The sequence below is a fragment of the Leopardus geoffroyi genome, chromosome A1 (genome assembly GCF_018350155.1).
Source record: "Leopardus geoffroyi isolate Oge1 chromosome A1, O.geoffroyi_Oge1_pat1.0, whole genome shotgun sequence".
NCBI lineage: Eukaryota > Metazoa > Chordata > Mammalia > Carnivora > Felidae > Leopardus > Leopardus geoffroyi.
In genome coordinates, this window is record NC_059326.1 from 31,319,580 (window position 1) to 31,327,143 (window position 7,564).

Here is a 7,564-nt window from a genome sequence, read left to right on the forward strand (position 1 = left end):
CAAAAGAATTGTTATCAAATGAAAGATAAACTCTGATTTTGTTATTCCAGTATTCAAAGTGCTCACTTGATAATGTTTCAGAATCTTATATGACTGTTTCTTGAAATGCAGTTTCGAACAATGTGATCTCACTCCATAAGAACATTGTCACTGATAACAGTGGTTTCCCTTGTGGAGAAGGGATTGCAGATCAAACGGGTTTTTTTCTTCTCCAAAGTTACTTCCTTCTCAGAAAAGCTAGTAAACAAGACGATGAGGGTATTATTTTAGCCACAGTAAATCCTAATCAAAGTACTAGAGTGCTGGTGAGAAGCAGTACCTCCAAAGCATGCTTCAGGTTGATTCTGTCATATTTCAGTAGGAGAGGGCCCCTTGTAGATTAAAAGATGCAGTCCGTCACTGCCTGGCAAAGTTGATATTTTGAAGAAGTTAACTATCACATTCCTCCCTTGAGTTTAGGAATATTGCCAAAGCAAATAAACACAACTTTTATGCTAGTATTTGAACCAAATGATCATATTCGAAAAACTTTCTTGCAAAGAGTCCTTTAAACATAGGCAGAAGAAACCATGGGTTTTTAAAAATTGTCATTATCTTCAAAATGCATTCCTCTCCTCATGCTTCTCTGCTCAGCATGTGTACAGTGGTAAAGAAAAAAACAGAGCCTGAAAGTAGTTAAAGCAGTAAAAACAGACTGTATTCAGGAACTATTATAACAAGAGGAAAGAGACATTACTATAGAACTTGACTCAATTCTGAATATAAGGACAAGGAGGATTTACAGTCCAGGAGCAGGGTAAGTGCGTGGGTGTGGGGGATGGTGGTTGGTGGATGAAAGATTACTGAGAAAAAGACATCCAAGGGCAGGGGCATTCTTGCTAATCTGACCTGACAGGATTCTTGCTGAGGGCAGACCAGAGTGAGCAGATATCACTTGGGGTTGGGGGTGGGACATGAGGATATTTGATCAGATATTGAGGACGATCAGGTATCAAGAGTGGGGACTTGTCTCTAAACTGACTTAGCAGAATTTTTGCTGGAACCAGGCTATGCAGGCCTTACAAGGATGGGGCCAAGTTTGAGGCTTCATCAAGAAGAAAGCTCAGAGGTGCCTGACTAAAGTCTGGTCAAAGAGAGTCTTCATGAGTGGTAAAAGATTGTTCTTCACTGGTACTAAGTATCGGGTATGTCAAATGTAATTTTTTTTCTTTTCTATTTTTCTTGTCATAAAATATTACCCTGAGGCTAACTGACACCCACCATAATTTTCTGATACCTATGGGCATCTCTATGAAAGTATAGTACCATTTTGGAGAAAACTACGCAATATTTATCTAAAGTATAGGTTTAGTATTTGAAGCATTTAAGAATTAACTGCAAGTTTTGGGAGTAGTGGTTGAGAATCGGGTTTTAGAGTCAAAATTTTCAATCTTGACCCCATTGTTGTACAAATTATTTCATCCTCAATACATCAACTCCTCTCATGTATCTAACATGGAGATCCTATAAGAATGTACTAGGATAACAGAAAACCAGTATGTGCTATCTCACCATATAATTTAATTAGTGCTAATACTGAAAACAAAGATGAGGAGATCTGTTTAAATAATCCTATTTAATTGGAAACAAAGAAAGGAAACAAGTTTTCTAGAACTATTTAAAATTCTGAACTCGAGATCCTGTCATTGTAGAGTGCCCTCTCTGTCAATTGTGGTTTTAAATCTGTTCTTTATACTTGTACAACTCCTCAACGTGACAGATTATTAGAAAACAAACAACATCTACACTTACTTTAGGTTTGGAGGAGATAAGGAAATCAGGTAGATGAGCTTAAAAGAAAAAATATATAATGTTCAGATATAATGACTAGGACAATGATTACAGGCATTTATGGAAACAAAGGGAGAAAAACATATACAGATGTAAAAGATGTAAAATACTAAGGTATTATATAATTAGAAGATGAGAGTCATGTTAATATAATACACATGTATAGTCAGTGACCCAAGCTACTTTTTTTTTTTAGTTTGATCAAAAGATGCTAAAAACCTGTCATTTTTCTTATTCATGTTTACCAAAGTTCTTATTCAATCATAGAGTTTTTGTTGTTCAAATCAGAGATTATGTGAGCAACACCTGGAGGATCTTTGGCACTCTTTAACACAGTGTCACATGCTGAGCACTGCTAAAATAAACCTTAAGTTTTAGCATAAACAAATGAATTTGAATTAAAAAAGTTTTCAGCACCTATTCCGTGTAAGGCAGAGTATTACATTATCAAAACTTAATGCTGTTCCACATGTTAGAAACTGACTGCAGCTCTTATTAAGAAAACCAAACTTGGTAGACATTGTCATGGGAACACAGAGTAGATTCAGTGCCATGACCGATGGGGACTTTCATGAGGGGTGTCCCTTGGATTTCCAACAGCACAAATGTCACCCAGTTGTAGGGAAAATGGAAATAAGATGGCTTTTCCAGCTGAGAGAGGAAACACCTTTTGAGATTGCTTAGTGATGATCTTTTTCCAGTATAACATGATCTATCTGTAAGCAATTCCATAGCAAATTGGCATAAAAACAACTACAATTATGTTAGCCTTGCGGATTCTATTATTGTTTGTTACAAGAATATTCTCAAAGTTTCATGGAGACAGACGGGCACCAAGAAAAAGATGGAATTCGTTTAGAACACATATCAGTTTTGGGAAAATTCTTAGCTTTGGTTTTCTAATTTTACTGAAGAGCAAATTGGGAACCAGAAGTGAAGTAATTTCTGCAAACTTATACACAATACAGTCTATATCAATCCCTCATTACATTGCCAACTCAAAGTATGTCTTTTCATTTCATTCTGTCCTGTGGTAAAATGTTTTTCCCATTAGATTGAGATGACATGGGAGTCTTTATCTTCAGCTTTGAAGCTTCCATAGCCGTAAACCTGTTGATCTAATAGTCTTCCGGGTATATTCATTTCTTCACAAAACATGTTTTTAATACATAACAGAATTTGTATTTTGTCTTTCATACTTTTAGTTTATCGTCTTCCTCTCCAGGTGTGATCTTCCACCTCATCCTGCACTCATTGGTGAAGCCCACATTTCCTCCCATCCTTTGGGAGTCGTCCTTGAGTTTCTCTCCTTCTTCACCTTGACTTCCAACGAATAAAGGAATAGCAGCATTAGCATCTATTCATCTCCTGCAGTGTACTGTATGTTCTTTGGGGACATAGGCTTAATCTTATTTATCTTCGAAGACCTACGGTTTCCTACAGTTTCTTGTGCATGACAAATAAAACACTAATGGATATGAAGCAATGGATGGAACTAGAATCCTTTGTTTGTTTTTAATGCAGTTATATCATAATTTCCAAACAAAAAATTCCAATATGTAGCATGTAAGGTAATCAATCAAGTCCTGCCTTAGTTCAGACCCTCCTCAAGTCTTCTGTGGTTTTCCTCTGGGTGATGTGACAATTTCCTAACCAATTTTTCTTAGACTTATTGTGTGTACTTCTACATTGTCCTTGTGCAGATATCTGCCTTTCTGGGTAAATGTTATTTGGATAATGTTTCATGATTTACAACCTAATTTCTTCTTCATTTCAATATACTCACCAAAATTTCCATAGCTTTTGGTTCTCAGATCAGGTCTCGAGGAAAAATAATGTTCCTTATATTCATTCAACCAAACATGTACTAGCCTCAAAGAGTTATGTGTCATGGTGTCCTGACCTTTATGAGATACACATGGTTGCCTTTTTTCAGAAAATATGTCCTACTCTAGAGCATGGGATGGTGAAGAGCTTACCACTACACATTCAGATCCTAAGTGATATTTCTAAATCTTTTCCTTCCCAGATACACATGCCACTGTCATATCGTCCAAATCATTGAAATAGTTTCTGTTCATGACACACAATCCTCCAGCCATTGCGGGTGACTTTACTGGTGCATTGCCTCCATCTGGTCCTCATAGCTCGGAAAGGGGAACGAGATCTCATTTGAAGCATAGCCCCCAGCTGACTCCTCCCTGTACCACAGAGGACAACAAGCTATAGACAAGCACATCTGCACCGATCATATCAGTTGGTGGGCAAGCCATGGTCGGCCCGTCCTCCTGATGACAGCCAGCCAAGCCTGCAGCCACATCACATTCACTTCACAGCGGCTGTCCAGCCTCACAAGAGCTTCTGTAACACAGGCTGCTCCAATTGTTCTTCCTCAAAACATTCCCTCACCCTTTGTACTTCTTACTACTTTAATTTTACCAACAAGGTGGTTTAGGAGATATTTGTCTAGCTCTCCTTCCAAATTATCAAAGTCACTAGCATCATCCACTAAGGCAATTTCATGACGATGACACGCTGGTGTGCCATCTGTAACTGTGCCCTGTCCTAAGCAAAATCAACACAGCTTCACTGTAGAGACAAGTAATAACACAAGTGACCGAAACGTCAGTCAGGTGAAGAATTTCTTCACATGCTGCATTCCTTGTGGCTGGCAAATCTCCACTGGAACCCAAGTGATTATTAAAAACCATATCAAAGGCATGTATCTTATAGCTTAAGTCTCTCAATTCCTGATCACTTTCATTAAAAATCATATTCAATTTAGAGGCGCCTGGGTGGCTCTGTCGGTTAAGCGTCTGACTTCGGCTCAGGTCATGATCTCACGGTTCATGGATTTGAGCCCTGCATCAGACTCTGTGCTGACAGCTCGGAGCCTGGAGCCTGCTTCAGATTCTGTGTCTCCATCTCTCTCTGCCCCTCCCCTCACTCACTCTCTGTCACTCTCTCTCTATCAAAAATAAATAAACATTAAAAAATTTTTAAAAATCATATTCAGTTTAGAAGAGAATTTCACATTGTTTTTTTTCTGGATCTTCAATATGATTACTATATCACAATTTTGTCTGCTTTGAACTATGACTCTAACACTGGACTTAGAACTTGAGTGAAACAGGGATAGAATATTTTAGGAAATGATCCACAGGGCCTAGACCCCTTGATAGGCACATTCTTTTCTTTCTTTTTTTTTTTTAATGTTTATTTATTTTTGAGAGAGACACAGAGCATGAGCAGGGGAGGGGCAGAGAGAGAGAGAAACACAGAATCAAAAGCAGGCTCCAGGCTCTGAGTTGTCAGCACAGAGCCCAATGCAAAGCTCAAACTCACGAACTGTGAGATCATGACCCAAGCCGAAGTCGGCCACTCAACCAACTGAGCCACCTAGGCACCCCACTGATAGGCACATTCTTAAGCAACAGAATCACTTGACTGAACTTAAACGAAAAGCAAAACTGTCCAGATCACAGATGTAAAAAGGCACCTCAGTAGATACAGCAAATTGTAACACTTAAACCATTGCAGACCTAGCACCCCTGAAAGGACTTTTTCAATTTCTTCCAGCAGAAGCAGCCAGAGCCAGAAACTGGTGCTGGAGGCTGAATGGGAACCAACATTGAGAGTGAGAATCTCCCAGATGCAGTCAGGGTGGGAGTGGGGATGCTTCTGTGGGCTCCCCATCGGGTCCTCACGCTGAAGATGCCAGAAAGACACCTTGTGGCACCAAACACCAGCAGCCCAGCACTGGGCCTTCAGAGACCCCGGCAGTCGCACCCTCCCTCCCTGTCTCAGTGCAGGTGGGGAGGGGGTCAGGCAGGTGGAAGAGGCCTGGGGAAGCCTAACAGCCAAGCTTCCTGCAGGTTCCGGACAGGTGGCTGCCACCAGGCCACGGAGACTTGTGCTACTATCTATATCTTCCCTCTTTCTCTGTCTTCCCCCCACTGAAAGAAATTAGCCAGGCTTTTAAAATTAAACAAGAGTTTTAAGAGCATGTCTTAGTAAATATCAAGGAAGAAGTTTGAACAATTGCATGTCTCTCCAATCCAATTTGAAGTGAATGGAGGATTATTTGAAATGGAAAAGATAGGACCAAGTCCCGAGTGAAAGGAACAAGAAGGAAAAGAAGGAAAAGGAAAAGAGTAAGGCAAAATAACAGTGCTCCATTGGTAACTAGCTGTCAATTTTTTCTTTTTTTTCTTTTTAAGAACCTGAAAATGTCCCTTTTGAGAGATATTTTACAGTTTGGTTTCTGTCTTCTGGCATGGAGACTGGTATTTACCTTGAGGGCAAACAGCTTCTTTGATGTCCATGACTGCATTAATATATCTTTTTTTATGCAGAAGTAAGGCATTTTGTCTAAGCATGTGGCATACTGATTAGTAGATAGAAGGTGCTAAATAAACAATTTCTTGAATTAAAATGAAGAGTAAGCTTTTGGTTTATTTTAAGACTCCTTTGGGATTTTATTTGTGGTGGCTATATAAAGTAGTAATTGAAAAATGTAAAAAAAAAAATATATATATATATACATATACATATATATATATATATATATATACATATACATATATATATATATATATATATATACATATACATATGTATATATATATACGTATGTATATTATCTATCTCAGAGTTGCCGGAAGGATAAACAAGCTAATGTTGCAGTCACTTAGTTCATCCTTGGCACACAGGAAGATCTCAAAGCGTTTATTACTTTTGTTGAGCTATTATCAGTAATGAACGCACATGGTACCTGTGTTTTTATGTATGCGTTTTGGTTTCTACATGTATACATTCATATGTGTGCATATATTTTTAAATACTATCATATCGTGATTCATAGATATCTCTAAATTGACTTAAAATTATTCCTTCCTTCATTTTTGAAATTTAAATCATATATTTTTAAGACAGTGTACATTATTACTGCATAATGTGCTTTTCAGGGAATTTTTAAAGAGCTACCCTAATCTTTTATAGCTTTCAATGTTTTAAAATCTGTCTTTAAAATGTGGGATTATCCCCTTGAGTCTATGAGAAAAAGCCCAGTTTCCAAAATTGAAAGAATGTGTGTCGTTTCTATCTACAGCACTGGCACATGCGAATTTTACAGGACTGGGGAAGATTAACTAGGAACTCTGTACGATGTAAAGGCATCTCTGAGAAGCAGTTGGAGATGATACTTGACCTTTTGAGGCTTCTCAGGGGATTGAAGTTAAAGCAACTCCAGGTGGTCTTCAGAATCACTTGACATTTCCCATAAGTGATGGGCCAAACAAGAAAAAGCCAGAGAAAGTCAAGAGTTACAATAAAGTTCCATTTCACCAATTTATTGAATGTATTTATTTAAAGTATCTCTTTGGCTCCACAGTTACTATATCCAAAATGCCTGTCTATACTCATTGTAACAACCAATATGGTACTTGTATTTATCAAAGCTCATCCTCAGGTCTTTTCCTTTGTAATAGCCTCCCCCTCAGAACTCTTAGTCAATTTTAGAGTTTTGGCAACTGCATCTGTGTCGATTATTTAAATCCGTGTTGCCAGTCCCAATATTTTTCCTGAATTCAAGATCCATATTTTTCACACCTGCTCTATATCTCCATTTGGATAGCCTATCAGTACCCTAGACTCAGGTTCTCCATTTTCTGAGATAAATTAGCATCTACTGTTTGATGTGCTCTGTACTCAATGCTGTAGATACAAAGATGAA

General features: G+C 38.2%; 1 pseudogene; it reads right to left on the reverse strand.

The window, feature by feature from the left end:
• Nucleotides 1–3,426: 3,426 nt before the first annotated feature.
• On the reverse strand, nt 3,427–6,155 carry LOC123608241 (annotated as a pseudogene).
• Nucleotides 6,156–7,564: the final 1,409 nt, after the last annotated feature.